This window comes from Mustelus asterias, chromosome 24, assembly GCF_964213995.1.
Source record: "Mustelus asterias chromosome 24, sMusAst1.hap1.1, whole genome shotgun sequence".
NCBI lineage: Eukaryota > Metazoa > Chordata > Chondrichthyes > Carcharhiniformes > Triakidae > Mustelus > Mustelus asterias.
In genome coordinates, this window is record NC_135824.1 from 19,821,966 (window position 1) to 19,842,368 (window position 20,403).

Consider the following 20,403-nt stretch of genomic DNA (forward strand, 5'->3'; position numbering starts at 1 on the left):
TGACCTTATTGAGGTGTATAAAATCATGAGTATAGATAGGATGAACGCACAGAAAGGGGGGTTGAAAACTAGAGGGCATAGGTTTAAGGTGAGAGGGGAAAGATTTTAAAGGGACCAGAGGGGCAACTTCTTCATGGGGCAGCACGGTGGCACAGTGGTTAGCACTGCTGCCTCACAGCGCCATGGACCCGGGTTCGATTCCTGGCTTGGGTCATTGTCTGTGTGGAGTTTGCACATTCTCCCCGTGTCTGCGTGGGTTTCCTCCGGGTGCTCCAGTTTCCTCCCAAAGTCCAAAGATATGCAGGTTAGGTGCATTGGCCATGCTAAATTCTCCCTCAGTGTACCGGAACAGGTGCCAGAGTGTGGCGACTAGGGGATTTTCACAGAGGGCGCTGCGTAAATGGAATGAGCTGCCAGAGAAAGTGGTTGAGGCAGGTACAATAGCAACATTTAAAAAGCATTTGGATAAGTACATGGATGGAGAAGAATCAGAGCGATATGAGCCAAACGCAGGCAATTGGGACTAGCTGGAAGGGCACCATGGTCGGCATGGACCATTGGGCCGAAGGGCCTGAACCTGTGTTGTAATTGTCTAAGACTCTATGGGCAGGATTTTACGACCTCACTCAACCTGAGGCCAGAAAATCCTGCTGAGGTCAATGGAGCTTCCCATGGTCCGCCCCTTGCTCACTCCGATTCCCATAGCAGGTAGGGGCTGTATGACTCTATGTCTATACGAACAATATTGCATCACTTCACTCATACTTTGCATGGTTGCATTGAGTTATTAATGTGTTTCCGATGGATGGCTACAACATTTCTGAAGAGTTTTTGCTGACAGTTCCAACACTTCCTATCGGTCACAAGAAAAACTTACTTGTCTTTGGCCCTTTGATGTCCCGTGCATTTCCCAATCTAATGCAATAGATGGCAATTTCAGACACAAACAATCATTATTATGATTTCAGACGTGCACTGGTTCCTCGGGAACTGTACCATGAATGAAAATAACTTTGGAACCTTGTGGTGGTTGACCTGCACTCACTGTGCAATGGAAAATGGAGCATCTATTTGTATTTAGTCAAATAAAAAAGTTCAATATCACGTACCGGGATTTCACAGCAATTCACTCAGGAGGCATCATCACCATGATATTCATCTACCGATGTTACTTTCATGTACAAATGTAAAGCTACCAAACAAGTTCCCATGTTGGTAAGATCATGCTTCATTTAGGTTTCAGGGTGCAGTTACAGTTGAGTACAGTGGTCACATCATCCAGCACATCTTTTGGACTGTGGGAGGAAATCCACGCAGAGTAGATTTTGATTTGATTTATTACTGTCACATGTATTAGTATGGAGTGAAAAGTATTGTTTCTTGCGCGCTATACAGACTAAGCATACCGTACATAGAGAAGGAAAGGAGAGAGTGCAGAATGTAGTGTTACAGTCATAGTTAGGGTGTAGAGAAAGATCAACTTAGTGCGAGGTAGGTCCATTCAAATGTCTGACAGCCGCAGGGAAGAAGCTGTTCTTGAGTCGGTTGGTACGTGACCTCAGACTTTTGTATCTTTTTCCCAAGGAAAGAAAGTGTGTCCAGGGTGCGTGGGGTTCTTAATTATGCTGGCTGCTTTTCCAAGGCAGCGGTGGGTGTAGACAGAGTCAATGGATGGGAGGCTGGTTTGCGTGATGGATTGGACACGGGGAGAACGTGCAGACTCCGCACTGACAGTGACCCAAGCCAGGAATCGAACCCGGGTCCCTGGTATTGTGAGGCAGCAGTGCTAACCACTGTGCCACCCTAATATTTATAATGCAGCATCAAGTTTGATGACCAACTCATCTCTTGCCCAGAAGAACCAATGCCAATTTTTGGTCCCGTAATATTTTCTATCACAACTGTAGCAATGATCTATTGTTACACGATTTACACTTGAATATTCTATTGCTCTATCAGTTAAATGCCTCAAATTAAAGAGCTTTAACGGTGCTGAAATTGTACAGCAGGAAATGTGCCAAGTGAATGTATCACAGAAAACCGTTTGACTTTCAACCTGGCATCTGTGCCCAATGGATATTTTCCCTCGACAATTCAAGGGCTAAACAGCTTCTTAATCTATTAAATCTTTTTAGCAGCTGTTTAAATTATAAACAGCAGTCAATTGCTTATTTCAAATGCTTTCTATGGCAAGAATAATGGGTCTAATTGTATTTGAAAGCCACCAAATATCAATGGAGATCAATGCAGGTGGATTGATCTGTTTATGCAGTTAAACATCCAGAATATCAGATTCAGTCTGTAACATATTTAAATACCCAAATATTGATCAACTTTACCATGATACAGCTCAAATGACATTCCTGATGATTGCAGGAAATGGTTTGCTTCGGTTTATCCAACCAATACCTTTCATCTTTCAAGTGTCTAACAATTCAGGGCAAAGCTGATACACTGGCAGTACAAGTGTGGCCACACCAGCTAGCATAACCACAGGTTGGGGTTGCACAGCCCTTATCTCACATATATCCTCTGACAGAACAGGCTGACACAAACAGTTCAGCCACCATTTGAAATAGTATATGGACAACTTCACGAAGTATCAGCTCATGTCAATCCTAATTACATCAGATGCGTTAGGTGTTGGGTTAAATAGCAAGCTCGAGTCCTGATATGGGCCGCAGGGTGGCACAGTGGTTACTGCTGCTGCCTCACAGCGCCAGGGACCCGGGTTCGATTCCGCCTTTGGGTCACTGTCTGTGTGGGAGTTTGCATGTTCTCCCCGTGTCTGCGTAGGTTTCCTCAGGGTGCTCCGGTTTCCTCCCACAGTCCAAAGATGTGCGGTTTAGGTTGACTGGCCATGCCAAATTGCCACTTACTGGTAGGGGGATTAGCAGGGTGAACATGTGGGGTTACGGGGATAGGACCTGGGTGGAATTGATGTCGGTGCAGGCTCGATGTGTGAGTGGCCCCCTTCTGTACTGTAGGGATCCTATGATAATAGTTTACTGGGTGTATTTTGATTAATCCATTCCAGAAAGGTGATGTTTATGTTTTTTCATCATTGACACATGACGGTGGTCAATTTGAAATCTGTTCTTCTGATTTTCCTCATAAAAAGTTGGAAATTGCAGCAGGGTAACCAGATTAAAAACAGTCAGAAATCTATTTCATATATTCCACACCATCGCAAGTTCTCCCCGTGATGCTATTCAGCTGACAATGCCGTAAGATTATCAAATGCAAGTTGTTACATTTCGAGTGATCCGCCATATTGTAGTCAAACCAAGACACACTAACTGGGCTGATTGACAGCCTTTAATCTGCTTAATATCTCCACACTAGTGGAAACGCAATGGTCCCAGGACCCCAGGTGCTCCCACACAACACCTCCCCTCGATTGGTGGATGCGCCATGGCCCTTTACCTGAGTTCACCCGCCTACCCTGCCGAGGTGTGGGGACCAACAAGAGAATTTTTCTATTTTCCCTCTCGCTCTCTTTCTTTTCTCTCCTTCGCTATCTCTCTTTCTTTTCTCTGCCCGCTAGTTTATAGCCTGGGCTGCTTGGGCGCTCAGTTGGTTCTCCAGCGGCGTTCCTCTGCCTTTTTGTTTTTATATTATTAGCGTCATTCTCGGTGCAATTAGACAGGGCTTGGGCGGGTTGGGTGCCAGGGGGTACCAGGGCTTGTCCCCTGGCCATGGGGAGCCCTGTGCCCAGTTGCATTGGAGTGTACACGCGAGCACTGTGTGGATCTGTATCTGTGTTTGTTTGCTATGTCAAATATAAAAACATTTTCAATAAACGTATCAAAAAAAAACTCCACGCTAATGGAGAGGACCAGTCACCCTCATTACTCTGCTTCTGACTAACACAAAGTCTAATTTAAGGAATAGATGTACATTAATTGAAGACACAACCACACTGCTTTCCAAACTGGCTCTGATCTAGACCCCAGTCCCACAATCACCTGTTTTGAATACCCCTTTGCCAACTCTGCTGTGAATGTTCCAAGTGATCTTCTTTACACCAAGTACTTCCACAAATATTCTATACCAAGTTATCAAAGGGCTGTTGCAAGGCTTCTTAAGCCAAACTGGGGAGGCAGTTGCATAGTAGTATTGTCACTGGGTTAGCAATCCAGAGACCCAGAATAATGGTCTGGTGGATCCGGGTTCAAATCCCACCATGGTAGATGGTAGAATTTGAATTCAATAAAAATCTGGAATTAAAAGTCTAATGATGACCATGAAGCCATTGTCAATTGTCTTTAAAAAAATCTGGTTCACTAATGTCCTTTAGGGAAGGAAATCTGCTGTCCTTGCCTGGTCTGGCCTACACGTGACTCCAGATGTGTACTAGTGTGGTTGACTCTTAACTGTCCTCTGAAATGCCCTCTGCAACTCAGAGCTCTGCAATCTCTCACCATTTAGATGATATGTTTCTTTATCATTCTTCCTGCCAATGGACAATTTCACACTTTCCCACATTATACTTAATTTGCCAGATCTTTGCCCACTCATTTAACCTACCTCTTTGCGGCCCCCTTGTGGCCTCTTTAAATCTTCCTATCCTACCCATCTTTGCATAATCAGCAAATTTAGCGACCGTACCATCAGTCCTTTCACCCAAGTCATTTACATAAAATGTAAAAAATTGTGGTTCCAGCTCTGATCCCTGTGGCACACCACCTGTTAAATTTTGCAAACTCGATAAAGATCCATTTATGCCAACTCTCTGTTTCGTGTTAGCTTGCTAATCTTCAATCCATGCCAATATATTACCCACTATACCATGAGCTTTAATTTTCTGAAATAACCTTTGAAGTGGCAACTTCCCAAATGTCTTCTGGACATCTAAATACAGTACACCCACTAGTTCCCCTTTATCCATGGTATATGTTACTTCTTCTAAGAGCTCTGATAAATTGGTTAAACATGGTTGCCCTTTCACAAAACCATGTTGACTTTGATCAATTATCCTAATTTTTTTCAAGTAACCTGCTATAACATTTTTAATAATAGCTTCTAACATTTTCCCTTTGACAGATGTTAAGCTAACTGGCCTGCAGTTTCCTGCTGCGGTCTCGCTCACCTTTTGAATAAAGATGTTACTGACACTATTTTCCAATCCAATGGATATTTTACAGAACAGCAATTTAAAAGGACAAATAATCCATTGCTGCCTTCCACCAGGGTTATGTTATTCTTAATTCAATACTTCATGATAGTGCTAAAATGTAGGGTAAAATCTGGTCTATAATTGGAATACTTGGACCGATTTTGTATGCAGCACTTTGGATAATTACAATTCAATACCCCTTGTCATTGTTGTGTATATTTTTGTCATTTATGAAAAGACATTTTTACTCAAAGGTACAGGAGCAAAGAGTTTTTTCAGAATGTGCACTGTGCTCAACTTACCTGGGCTCCTTAATATGCAAAATATATATCCCACCGCACCTCACTAATCCAATAGAAATGGAAGTCAACACAGATCTAATGAATCTCGGGGCGGCACGGTAGCACAGTGGTTAGCACTGCTGCTTCACAGCTCCAGGGACCTGGGTTCAATTCCCGGCTTGGGTCACTGTCTGTGTGGAGTTTGCACATTCTCCTCGTGTCTGCGAGGGTTTCCTCCGGGTGCTCCATTTTCCTCCCACAGTCCAAAGATGTGCGGGTTAGGTTGATTGGCTATGCTAAAACAAATTGCCCCTTAGAGTCCTGAGATGCGTAGGTTAGAGGGATTGGAGGGTAAATATGTAGGGATATGGGGGTAGGGTCTGGGTGGGATTGTAGTCGGTGCAGACTCAATGGGCCAGATGGCCTCTTTCTGCACTGTAGGGTTTCTATGATCCTATGAACTATAAGCAAGAGGCTCGATATTGCATAGAATTTTTAAATGAGTTTTTAAAAGTTATGCATCAACTCATCCACCCTCGGAGAAGTCACCCTGAATGTTCTTCTTCTTAGGTAATCCCTTGGGATAGAGGGTGACAATCTGTGCAGCCTGGGCAGAAGCATGGTGCTACAAAAGAGAAAATGCTGGATAATCTCAGCAGGTCTGGCAGCATCTGTAAGGAGAGAAAAGAGCTGACGTTTCAAGTCTTGATGACCCTTTGTCAAAGGTAAAAGACAACGAAATTGGGAGATATTTATACTGCAGGGTGAGGCAATGAAAGATGAGTCATAGCCACAGAAACCAGGGGAAAAGGCTATTAATGGCAGTCCATAGAGAGAATAAAGGGTGTGAATGGCCAAACGACAGAGAAGCTGAAATCAGAGGGTAAACTGTGACAGATGAAGATGTGGGGGGAGGGGGGAGATGGGTGGGGGAGAGGTGAAATTTAGAAAAAGGGGGAAAGGGAAAGCGAAGGGGGAGAAAAGTTAAGGAAAGGGGGAATAAAGTCGGGGGAAAGAGTGGGGGGAAGAAAGACAATGAAGAAATAAAAGGTGGAGAACAGTAAAAAATTAAATAAAATGAAAACAAAAGGGTTGAGGTGAGGTAAAGCTAATCATCTGATCCAGCATGGTGTTACAGTTGGCCCCAATCTTTCTAAATTAAGAATGAAAAGTCATCAAGTGTTGCTTTTTTGGGTTTATGCCTGTGAATATCAACTAAGTGCAAAGCCATCATCTTTCACCATTAGAGAGCCTGCCTTCGCGCACTGTCAAGGATCACACCCGAATGTATCCATGCCCAGTCCGTGCCCAAATGCAGCAAGACTTGGACAATACCTAAGCTTGGATTGACAATTGGCAAGTAACATTCATACCACACAAGTGCCAGGCAATGACCATCTCCAGCTAGAGAGGATCTAACTACCATTACCCCTTGACACTCAGTGACATTACCACTACTGAATACTCTACTATCAACATCCTGCGTGTTACCATTGACCAGAACTGGATGAGACATATAAATACTGTGACTACCAAAGCAAGCCAAAGACTAGGAACTTGCAGCAAGTAACTCACCTTCTGCCTCCCCAAAGCCTGTCCACCATCTAGAAGGCGCGTCAGGAGTGTGATGGAATACTCTCCACTTGCCTGGATGAGTGCAGCTCCAACAACACTCAAGGAGCTCGACACCAACCAGGACAAATCAGCCCGCTTCATTGCTACCTCTTCCATAAACATGCACTCCGTTCACCACAGATGAACAGTGGCAGCCATCTGTACCGTCTACAAAATGCACTGCAGGGACTCACCAAGGCTCCTTAGGCAGCACCTTCCAAACCCACAACCACTTATATAAGAACATAAGAACGAGGAGCAGGAGTAGGCCATCTGGCCCCTCGTGCCTGCTCCGCCATTCAATAAGATCATGGCTGATCTTTTTGTGGACTCAGCTCCACTTACCCGCCCGCTCACTATAACCCTTAATTCCTTTACTGTTCAAAACTTTATCTATTCTTGCCTTAAAAACATTCAATGAGGTAGCCTCAACTGCTTCATTGGGCAGGGAATTCCAAAGATCCACAACCCTCTGTGTTGAGAAATTCCTCCTCAACTCAGTCCTAAATCTGCTTCCCCTTATTTTGAGGCTATGCCCCCTAGTTCTAGTTTCACCCGCCAGTGGAAACAACTTCCCTGCTTCTATCTTATCTATTCCCTTCATAATCTTATATGTTTCTATAAGATCTCCCCTCATTCTTCTGAATTCCAATGAGTATAGCCCCAGTCTACTCAGTCTCTCCTCATAAGCCAACCCTCTCAACTCCGGAATCAACCTAGTGAATCTCCTCTGCACCCCCTCCAGTGCCAGTGTATCCTTTCTCAAGTAAGGAGACCAAAACTGTACACAGTACTCCAGGTGTGGCCTCACCAGCACCTTATACAGCTACAACATAATCTCGCTGTTTTTAAACTCCATCCTTCTAGCAATGAAGGACAAAATTCCATTTGCCTTCTTAATTACCTGCTGCACCAGCAAACCAACTCCTTGAGATTCCTGCACAAGGACACCCTTTGCACAGCAGCATGCTGCAATTTTTTACCATTTAAATAATAGTCCACTATCTAGTAGGTCAAGGCAGCAGATACATGTGAACACCACCACCTGGAGATTCCCCTCCGAGTCACTCACTCATGATGTTGGGATTCAGGTCCAAAGTCTTCACACATGATTTCACTGGCTTCCGGATTAAATGTGTCTCCGCCTGGGTTGCATGAAATTCTGCCCATAGAAACCGACCCTGTGTTTGGAACTGATAATGCAAGAGTTGGGTACGTAGCTGAGGAGGAAGAAGGGTCTGAGGAAGGAAACTAGGGGTTCCTGATGTGCTGGTGAAGAGAAGACATTGCTAGAAATGCTCAAATTATAACCAGACTGGAACTAAGCTAAGGTAAGCCAAACAAACTGGGCAGCAGGCAAATGACATTAGAGCAGCACAGTGTAACAAACTGTGCCAAAGGCTGCAGAGGGGTAGAGGAAGACAAGGAGGGATAATTCATCACTGCCAAATATAACTCTGTTATAACATCTGAGTTATAACACTGCCAAACTCATAGTGAGTGCAATCTGTTAGCTTGGTTGTTCTGGTGCTCTGGGACAGCCAAAAACCAGATTGGTGGAGAATCAAACACAGAGTTGTGGGCACGCTGGGCATGGAATGCAGAGGGCAAGGGTTGGACGACACCTTGGAAAGGAAAGGGAGGCTGAAGAATTTGTGAGGAGGGAAGTGCTACAGCAGTTTGCGAAGGAAGAGTGCTCGAGGAGAGGAAACTGTTTCCATCATCAGCCAACATGGACGTCAGGAAGGGAAGTTGAATTGTCAGCAATTTGGTCGGAATGAAGCCTAAGGGAGAAGGAGGGAGGATTTATGGAGAAGATCAGCTCAGAAAGATGTGGAAGTGTTGGAAAGGGTGCAGAGGAGATTTACCAGGATGTTGCCTGGTATAGAACATAGAACATAGAAAGCCACAGCACAAACAGGCCCTTCGGCCCACAAGTTGCGCCGATCACATCCCCACCTCTAGGCCTATCTATAGCCCTCAATCCCATTAAATCCCATGTACTCATCCAGAAGTCTCTTAAAAGACCCCAACGAGTTTGCCTCCACCACCACCGACGTCAGCCGATTCCACTCACCCACCACCCTCTGAGTGAAAAACTTACCCCTGACATCCCCCCTGTACCTACCCCCCAGCACCTTAAACCTGTGTCCTCTCGTAGCAACCATTTCAGCCCTTGGAAATAGCCTCTGAGAGTCCACCCTATCCAGACCCCTCAACATCTTGTAAACCTCTATCAGGTCACCTCTCATCCTTCGTCTCTCCAGGGAGAAGAGACCAAGCTCCCTCAACCTATCCTCATAAGGCATGCCCCCCAATCCAGGCAACATCCTTGTAAATCTCCTCTGCACCCTTTCAATGGCATCAACATCTTTCCTGTAATGAGGTGACCAGAACTGCGCGCAGTACTCCAAGTGGGGTCTAACCAGGGTCCTATAAAGCTGCAGCATTATCTCCCGACTCCTAAACTCAATCCCTCGATTAATGAAGGCTAGTACGCCATACGCCTTCTTGACCGCATCCTCCACCTGCAAGGCCGATTTAAGAGTCCTATGGACCCGGACCCCAAGGTCCCTCTGATCCTCTACACTGCTAAGAATGGTACCCTTCATTTTATACTGCTGCTCCATCCCATTGGATCTGCCAAAATGGATCACCACACACTTATCCGGGTTGAAGTCCATCTGCCACTTCTCCGCCCAGTCCTGCATTCTATCTATGTCTCGCTGCAACTTCTGACATCCCTCCAAACTATCCACAACACCACCTACCTTGGTGTCGTCAGCAAACTTACCAACCCATCCCTCCACTTCCTCATCCAGGTCATTTATGGTGGGAAAATCGTATGAGGAAAGGCTGAGGGGCTTGAGGTTGTTTTCGTTAGAGAGAAGAAGGTTAAGAGGTGACTTAATAGAGGCATACAAGATGATCAGAGGATTAGATAGGGTGGATAGTGAGAGCCTTTTTCCTCGGATGGTGTTGGCTAGCACGAGGGGACATAGCTTTAAATTGAGGGGTGAGAGATATAGGACAGATGTTAGGGGTAGGTTCTTTACTCAGAGAGTAGTAAGGGCGTGGAATGCCCTGTCTGCAGCAGTGGTGGACTCGTAAACGTTGAGAGCGTTCAAGTGGTTATTGGATAAACATATGGATGATATTGGAATAGTGTAGATTAGAGGGGCTTTAGATTGGTACCACTGGTCGGCGCAACATTGAGGGCCGAAGGGCCTGTACTGCGCTGTAATGTTCTATGTTCTATGTTCTAAAGAACCTGGGACAAGGTGGAGAGAAATGAGAGAAAGTGTGTGTGAGACAGAGAGAGAGAAAGTAAGAAGAGAAAAAGAAACAAGGTCAAAGCTAATATATGCATAGTGTTCACTCTCGCAATCTCTGTTCCATTTCTTACTCGTCAAGTCCTCTCAGCCTTGTACCACACAATGTCTGACATACATACATTCTTTACTCTCCACCTGTGTTGGATCCTAGACTTTGTTCTGCCTCCTTTCATGTTTGCGCACTGTTCCTTTTCCTCTTTTTCTCCACATTACCCCTTGTGTGATCTCACCTGACATCCCTCCTCAATCGTCCTATACTTAATCTTACTTCCTCAGAACAAGGATAGCCATTGTAGCTGCCACTGATTCACAGTAATCTGCCTCTTGTCTATCTCCGGGGGGAAAGTCTATATTCCAATATAACTCAGATTCTATATTAAGGAACAAAATAAAGTTATAAGGACAAGAAAACAATTTTAAAAAAATAACAATATCAAAATTACCAGAGAAATATTTAAAATCTTCTGCAACCAGAGTATATCCAGAGTAAGAGTGTGCATTAATATTGTGTTCATGGGTTAACATCAATTATTCCACAACAATTGATGTATTTATCTCTGTTTGAAAATCCCCAGATGCCTACGTTTCTAGCCTTAGCCGTGCTATTAGGAGTCGAGGTGCCTTCCCAAAGGGCAGGAGCGAAAAATCTAAAAGAATGAGTCAATTCTTGCTGCATTCTCTCCTCTCTTACCGGCCATTTACAAAGGCAGTAGCAGAAACCTCAGATAGATAGGTTGCTTACCTTGTGTGTTGGGGGGGGGGGGGGGGGGGGGGGGCGGCGGGGGGAAACGTGTATGCCGTGGGAGGACTTAAAGAAGTAAAGAAATATAATTTCGGGAAAAAAGAATCCATTTTAACAATGCATTCCCATGACACGTAACCACATTTGTCAAAGGCAACAAAGTTCTGAAAAATGACACTGCTACAATGTGAAGCATTGCCCCAAACAGCAGTCTTTAGCTGTATTGTTTTCATTCTGAAAAATGCCCACTCCAGAATATTGAAAGGACAACTGGGAAAATGTCTAGGCTTGCTGCTTTGTCTGCTAGCCCCTGATTCCACAGTCTACGTTCCCAACATGTCACAGCTTTTCACAAAACCAGAGCTGAAATAAATCACTAAGATCAGCCAGTTCAAACATATCGCTCTGGGGTTACGCTATATAGTAAGGAAAATACGAGACTGAAGCTATATTATTTTGTAAGATTCGGTGAGTGAATGGAGTTGAGCAATTGCACTAAACAGTCGGTGGTTCTGGGTGTAACGTGCACAGCTGGGCCAGCGAGTGACTGGATAAAAGTTCCGTCTCGACCTCGCTACTGAGTGTAACATGTTCCCAAATCAATGAGAGATTGAATGCAAAAACATGACTATAACCCATTATTGCTACTTTGTGAAATGTGTGCCTTGTCACTAGGTGAGAGACGAGATGCAGGACTACATCAGAGCGCAATTAATAGAGGATTGTTCACAGAATGAAATGATGACTAATGTACTAGTTTCTCCAGGTTCCACTACATACATAAATCCACAACGAACTCTCATAAGATACTCTAAGCTTCTTTCCAATCTCACCATTCTATGCAGTTTATCTTCAGTTTTAACTTCAGCCTTCATGTAGATATTTCTTCGTTGTTTAACAATAGACAATAGTAGAGACGATGGCCTCATGGTATTATCGCTTGACTATTAATCCAGAGACTCAGCTAATGTTCTGGGGATGCGGGTTCGAATCCCACCATGGCAGCTGGTGGAATTTGAATTCAATAAAAAATACCTGGAATTAAGAATCTACTGATGATCGTGAAACAATTGTCGAGTGTCGGAAAAACCCATCTGGTTCACTAATGTCCTTTAGGGAAGGAAATCTGCCGTCCTTACCTGGTTTGGCCTACATGTGACTCCAGAGCCACAGCAATGTGGTTGACTCTCAACTGCCCTCTGAACAAGGGATGGGCAACAAGTGACACCATGTCCCATGAATGAATTTTTAAAAATAGATGATAGTCCAGTGGTATTATTGTTAGATTATTAATCCAGAAACTCAGCCAATATTCTGGGGACCTGGGTTCGAATCCTGCTTCATCGTAAGAGCTTTGGTTCCAGCCCCTCTTCAGAAACTTGAGGAAATAATCTTAGGCTGACAATGGGAAGGGAGTGCTGCGCTGTCAGAGGTGCCATCTTTTAGATAAGACAATAAACTGAAACTTCACCTGCCTTCTCACGTGAATGTGAAAGAGTCCATGTCACTCTTCGACAAAGAGGAAGGGAGTTTGCCTTGTTTCCTGGCCATGGTGATAGCCTAGTGCTATATCTCCAGACTATTAATCCAGAAACTCAGCTAATGTTCCGGGGACCCAGGTTCAAATCCCACCATGGCAGTTGGCGGAATCTGAATTCAATAAAAAATATCTGGAATTAAGAATCCACTGGTGACCATGAAACCATTGTCGATTGTCGGGAAAACCCATCTGGTTCACTGGTGTCCTTTAGGGAAGGAAATCTGCCGTCCTTACCTGGTCTGGCCTACATGTGACTCCAGAGCCACAGCCATGTGGCTGACTCACAACTGCCCCTCGGGCAACTAGGGATGGGCAATAAATGCCAGCGACGCCCATGTCCCACGAATTAATTAAAAAAAACTTCATCCATCTTCAGTGAAAATCAACATATTTATGTCCCCTTGAATTTCTGCACTGTTAGTGACAATTCATAGACCTTCTACAGTGACTTAATCTCTATTATTGCTAATCTACACTATTCTGTAGCAGTAAATCTTACTGAATTCTTCCTTCTATTCATCTTGGCACAACATTTAGCCTTGTAATCACACAGGTATTTATGAAAAACAAATACGTGAAGTCCTGGGTCTGTTAGTTTAAGGGAAGTATTAACCCATTTGTTCAGATAGAGAAGAGAAGAATTTCATGTCAGCACGTTCAACACAGTGTAATTCCTCCCTAGGTCATCAGGGCAACAGAGCTGAGCCACAAACAGTTATAAATGTGGGAACCAGGGCTAAGATACAATTCATTCCATACAGTTTACAAAAGAACAGTTATTGTCACACTGATTACAATTAAACCCCCCTGAATGATATTGAAATAAGCAATTTTGTATGGGAATGAACCCATTCTAACTCAGAAACAATCTGAAGCAGTGAAATAAGTTGTGAAAAGAAATAACAGAATTGCATGGATTCCACCAACATTAGTTAATTTACAACAGGTGGAAAATGAACTCTTTTGGATGGCACGGTGGCACAGTGGTTAGCACTGCTGCCTCACAGCGCCAGGGACCCAGGTTCGATTCTGGCCTTGGGTGACTGTCTGTGTGGAGTTTGCACATTCTCCCCATGTCTGCGTGGGTTTCCTCCGGGTGTTCTGGTTTCCTCCCACAGTCCACAGATGTGCAGGTTAGATCAATTGGCCATGCTGAATTGCCCCTCAGTGTGTCAAGATGTGTAGATTAGGTGGATTAGCCATGGTAAATGTGTGGGGTTACGGTGGTAGGGCAAGGGAGAGAGCCTTTGCAGACTTGATGGGCCAAATGGCCTCTTCGGCACTCTAGGAATTCTATGATTCTATTTGTAGGCCAAATCATAATTATGAGTGTAAGCCACATATTTACAATTTTGCTATAAATAGTTAACAGACATTTGTGCCAAATGCAGGTGGTACATCACAGCATAGGGCAAATTCATCGACCCCAAACTCCCAGTGTGGCGATGAGCTTGAAGGCTCAGGAAATCAGTCCTTCAGAACTGCAGTCATATTGCAAACTGTGCCGCCTTTAGTTATTGCTTCCCCGTGGGAGCTCAGGATCAGTGAATTGACTCCTATGCATTGCAACAGTTCAATAGCAGACACACTTAAATAACAGGAAGACTAAGTGATTCACACTGAGTATCAAACAGTGGAAGAACTGAACTCTTGCAGCAATGTAATTATTGCTAAATCATCTAAGAAAACCGTCATCGGAATTCTACCCCCCGCCCGCCATGGAATCGGAGCGGGCGAGGAGTGGACAACGGAAATGTCCATTAATCTTGGGCAGGAATTTCAGGTCTCGCTTGAGCGAGACCATAAAATCCTGCTCCATGAGTCAGTTGCTCGTTGGGCTCCACGGTGGCACAATGGTTAGCACTACTGCCTCACAGCGCCAGGGACCCAGATTCGATTCCCGGCTTGGATCACTGTTTGTGTGGTGTTTGCACATTCTCCCCGTGTCTGCATGGGTTTCCTCCAGGTGCTCCGGTTTCCTTCCACAGTCTAAAGATGTGCAGGTTAGGTGGATTGACCATGTTAAATTGACCTTTAGTGTCAGGGGACTAGCAAGGGTAAATGCATGGGGATAAGGCCTGGATGAGATTATGGTCGGTGCAGACTCGATGGGCCGAATGGTCTCCTTCTGCACTATAGGATTCTATGATTCCTTGCCTTGATACTCTTATTTGCTTCGAACAAATATAAAATCATTAAAACGTGAGTGTTTTGTTTGATATTTTAATATTTGGCTTTATTTTCATTTTTAAATGGTTGAGTTTAATCCTACCACAACTATCCACTGTGATGGATCCAAACTTGCCCATTGTTCAGCCACTGTTTTTTCTGCCAACATTTTGACTCCAACTCACACGACGCAGATGCATTCTCACCCCATCCAAGTTGGCTTTCCCCCAATTAATTATCCCTGCTCCAGATTGTTACTTTTCCTTTTCCATGACCAACCTAAACTTTATGATACAATGGTCACTGTCCCCTCAATGCTCTCGCACTGATAATTGGTCCACTTGGGCCAATGCATTCCCCAGAAGCAACCCCCTCACCGGACTGGACATACACTGCTGCAGAAAATTATCCTGAACACATTCTAGATTCTTGCCTTTCTTGTCTCTTTGTATTATTCCAATCCCAGTCTATATTTGGATAATTGAAGTCTCCCATGATAAGTATAATTCTTACACTTCTCTGTGATATCTTTGCTAATTTGTTTCTCTACATTGCTTCCACTATTTGGTGGTCTATACACTGCACCCATCAATGTTTTTGTGCCTTTTTCATTCCTTATCTCTAGCCAGAGAGATTCCGCCTTTGACCCTTCTCGATCATCCTCTCTCTCCAGCGCTGTGATGCCATCTTTAATCAATACTGCCACTCTCCCCATGCCTTTTAATTCTTTACTGTCAATCCAATGTGATGATACTGTGCCTTTAAGAAATGTATTCATATCATGTGTCCTGTGAAAAATTCAGCCTTGTTTTATACAGTGCCAATTTGTCTGGGCACCAGACAGCTCACACGCTGAGAATGCAGGATAATGGTTGATTTTAGCATGGGATGTGTTTGTTTTAATCTGAGTTAATGCATTTTTGTTTCTATGTTTTATCTTCAGAGTAGGGATTTCATTAGGTTGATTGACAAATTCATGTGCTTATGGGGAAGAGCTAATTTTACAGGGAAAAGCAGGCAGTTAGTTGCGGGTCCTGAAAGAAGCAAGAGGTGTCTCTCACTCTCTCTCTGGAGACTACTTTTTGGGACCTGCGAGGAGAAATAGGTCTCTCTCTATCTGTCTCTCCCTCTCTCCAGACGTGTTCTGGAGATTCGAGGACTGACAACCCAAGTACAAGCACATAAGCCTGTGTGTTGCTAATTGAGTGTGAAGAGGAGTTTAAGAGGAATATTGCTTGAATTAGAACTAATAGAGATAGGTTAGCAGTTAAGAATTGTATCTTGTCATGTTTAAGTATTTCAACTGGTAAAAGTTAAGCTACTTCATTTGTTATAGTTAAACTGTATTGTTAAATAAAGTTTATTTTGATAAAAGCTTCCTAGTGTGTCAATAGAATCACACCTGGAGTGAATCACCTTATCCTCACACTAATGCAAATAGGAAAACTGTTGGGATCTAGGCAGGCTTTGTAACATACTTTGGGGGTTCTGATCCATACATTAATACCTAAAACACCTTGTACCCAAGAACAGTTAATGCCTTTCCTTGAGCCAGCTCTCTGCTATAGCAATCATATCATAATTCCATGTGTCGAACTGTGCCTGTAGTTCACCAGTCTTATCAGTCACATTCTGTGTATTCATATACATGCACATTAACCCTGATTTAGGCTTTATTACTTTGCCCCTTACTCATACCCCATCTATAATGACCTACTTTTGCCAACCCTAATTCTATCAAAATCTCCAAGTATTCTATTTACCCTGATACTACTCTCTGATATATCCTCCTTATCAGTTAATACTTCTGTACTTCTCACTGCCAGTTTTTTCTCCTGGCAATCTAATTTAAACCCTTCCCCTAACAGCACTAGCTTTGCCCCACACTAAACACTGAGGAAGTGATCATGTAGGGTAGAATTCAATGTCCTCCTTTGAGGCAAGTTTGGAGTAGTAGGAGCATTTAAATGGACAGGAGACTGGCAGTTATGAAAACCATTACCTTCCCACCTAGGTCCCAATTAAGTGAAAAAGCAGGGAAAAACAATGCTAGCGACCAAGAAGGGTTCAGATTCTGTTCAAAAGGGAATAGAACAGACTGGACTATTTCTTTTTGTTTATTTGTGGGACTTGGCTGGCCAGCATTTATTGTCCATCCCTAGTTGCCCGAGGGTAGTTGAGAGTCAACCACATTGCTGTGGCTCTGTAATCACATGTAGGCCAGACCAGGTAAGGATGGCAGATTTCCTGCCCTAAAGGACATTAATGAACTAGATGGGTTTTTCCAATAATCAATAATGGTTTCATGGTCATCAGTAGATTCTGAATTCCAGATATTTTTTATTGAATTCAAATTCCACCATCCGCTGTGGCGGGATTCGAACCCGGGTCCGCAAAACATGAGCTGAGTTTCTAGATTAATAGTCTGGAGATAATACCACTAGGCCAGGAAACAAGGCAAACTCTCTTCCTCTTTGTCGAGTAGTGACATAGACTCTTTCACATTCACGTGAGATGGCAGATGAAGCTTCAGTTTATTGTCTTATCTGAAAGATGGCACCTCTGACAGAGCAGCACTCCCTTCCCAGTGTCAGCCTAAGATTATTTCCTCAAGTTTCTGAAGTGGGGCTGGAACCAAAGCTCTTATGATGTAGAGGCGAGTGTTCGCACTGACCTAATGCTTACAGCTTTCATGCACACGGCTGGTCTATCAGTTACAGCTTGTTGCAAGTATGACCAGTTTGGCTTCCAATGTTGGACTCAGCTCCTTGCAATCAGTTTCTGTATAAGAAAGTAAGACGTGCAAGGTGTCAGTTTCATCACTGTTTGTAACACCAGCGTGCATTGACCTGTGCATAAGCAGCAAATGGCATATTTCAACAGATTAATGAATTACGAGCAGATCAGATGAGAAATTACGGGCTGAACCTTCAATGTGGGGTCAAGAACCTGACACTCAAACAGACTCTGGGACCCAAACCCAAGCTATTTTAAAACACAACTGGCTTAATTGTCCAGGAGGCAAGAGTTGCCTGGCCGACGCCAGCAGCAAAGGTAGTTGGCGGCCATTTTGGGGGCTGCTGCTGCCATGCTGATTAGATCAGGTACGTCCTCCAGGTGAAATGTTGCAGAAACCATCCACTGAACAATAAGGGTGGGAGCAATATTTGTGCTGGAGTTTGGCTGGTCCTAAAGAGTTGATCTGAAAACTAATACCAAGTGATTTACCTGGGCTCCACGGCAACTCAGAAAGCTATGCACAGACACACACAAGGCTGTTCAGACTTGCTGGAAAAACATTTTGAAAACTCAATTACAGAAATGTAAGGCCTCTTAATGAGATTATGGGGTTATTAATTGATGATAACAATGTTTCCCATTCCCTCCTTCCCCCACCCACCCTCTCCTCCCCACCTCCCCTTCCCCACCCATCCCCATCACCACCCCCTCCTCCCCCATCACCACCACGTCGGCCCATTCAAAATTCAAAATTTAACAGCTCTGGGAGCACGCTTTTCAAATCCTGCCTGCACCTGGCTCCTGTTCAAAGAACAAAGAAAGTTACAACACAGGAACAGGCCCTTCGGCCCTCCAAGCCTGCACCGACCATGCTGCCTGACTGAACTAAAACCCCCTCCCCTGCCGGAGACCATATACCTCCATTCCCATCTTATTCATGTATTTGTCAAGAAGCCCCATAAAACTCACTATCGTATCTGCTTCCACTACCTCCCTCCCCCGGCAGCGAGTTCCAGGCACCCACCACCCTCTGTGTAAAAAAACTTGCCTCATACATCTCCTTTAAACCTTGCCCCTCATACCTTAAACCTATGCCCCTTAGTAATTGACTCTTCCACTCTGTCCATGCCCCTCATAATCTTGTAAACTAGGTTCCTGAAACCGTTTGAAAATTCAGCCTTATGATTGCGAAAGATACCATCTGAAACCTGTTGTGTGATGTTGCATTTTTAAATATTGTCCAATTTTAGCATTTTGGTGTTCTGAAGCTTTTCTATTCCTTTTGGTGGTGATTTCTGTCTGCTCGATTCAGAAAAGGAAGTTATTTGTTCTCTGGCCATGCAGAAAACCACAGTTGGTAACATCCTGAATAGGCTGCTCTATATTTCCCCAAGTACAGGCAGTGAAAGTCATATCATTGCCTGCCAGTCAAATCCTACTGCTGCTTATTCAGCAGTGATGACCTAAGTTGTCCAAAATATCTATTGTGGTTGGCAAGGATAAGAATTACTTCAATCTTATGGAGTTGTTGACTTATAGGTAATTACTTTTGACTCTAAAATGTGGGCAGCACATCTTGAATTCAAAGGATTTGACAAACCTTGTCAGAGTTAGAATCCTGTCTTCGATGCGTAGATAAGAAGCTATGTGCTGTGTCAGAGGTCAACTCTGGATTCTAGAAATTTCTTATCAGTAACAGACTGCAGGAAGAGTAAAAATGTATTTACAATAATCTAACCTTTAGTGTACTGGTATAGCAAAAGCTCAAATCCCAACTAATTTTCGAGCTGGGATTTGGATGTTTGATGGTTTTGAAAGCTAACCTGTGTGGATGCATAGCCATCTACAACATACAATGCAGTCCAACAAACAGACCATGCAGAATATTTACTTTAAGAGGTGCACGCATGCAAAAATCTTGCACGCACCATGCAAAGCTAGAAACGCACATGTAGGGTCTGTTCTTTTCTTAGAATAGAGGTAGACAAAACTGGTCCGCAGTGAAACTTCTTTTATTGAGCATCATTTAAAATTCTTTTATTGAGCATCATTAAAAATTCTGTAAACTACAGAAAAGAAAGGGACTGATTTACTGGAGAGAAAGAGAGAAAGAGACAAACGTTGGTCCCGATACTTGATCTTGAACTTGCACAGGATTCAACTGAATGCATGTAGCTGTTACCACAATATATGAGTTTTTATCTGTGTTATGAAAGTGCTGTGCATACATAGTCTTCAACTTTCATAAACAATTGGCAGCTGTGTGACCGTGAAAGGCTTGTTTATGACAAAAACCACTTCTGCTAACATCACAATTTCAAATGCAGTCAACAGCATCAGGGACCTGGGTTCGATTCCCGGCTTGGGTCACTGTCTGTGTGGAGTTTGCATGTTCTCCCCGTGTCTGCGTGGGTTTCCTCCTGGTGCTCCGGTTTCCTCCCACAGTCCAAAGATGCGCGGGTTAGGTGGATTGGCCATGCAAAATTGCCCCTTAGTGTCAGGAGGACGAGCTTGGGGAAGTGCATGGGGTTATGAGGATACGGCCTGGGTAGGATTGTGGTTGGTGCAGACATGATGGACCGAATGGCCTCTTTCTGCACTGTTGGGATTCTATGAATTTCTAAGCTCAACCCCAAATTGCCAGCTGAGTTATAAAATGTGGTTAAGTTAGCCTTAAAGTTAAGCAAAGTTAGTTACATAGGTATAAATACCTTAAAATGAAGTCATTTAACTAAAGCAAACCATACAAAGGATCCCACAGCACACAATAAAGAAACATTAGAGGGAGCATTGAATACGTAAAGATAAAATACTTGTTCAGAGCATATCTACTCTATAATTATTTATTCCACTATTGTGACAAT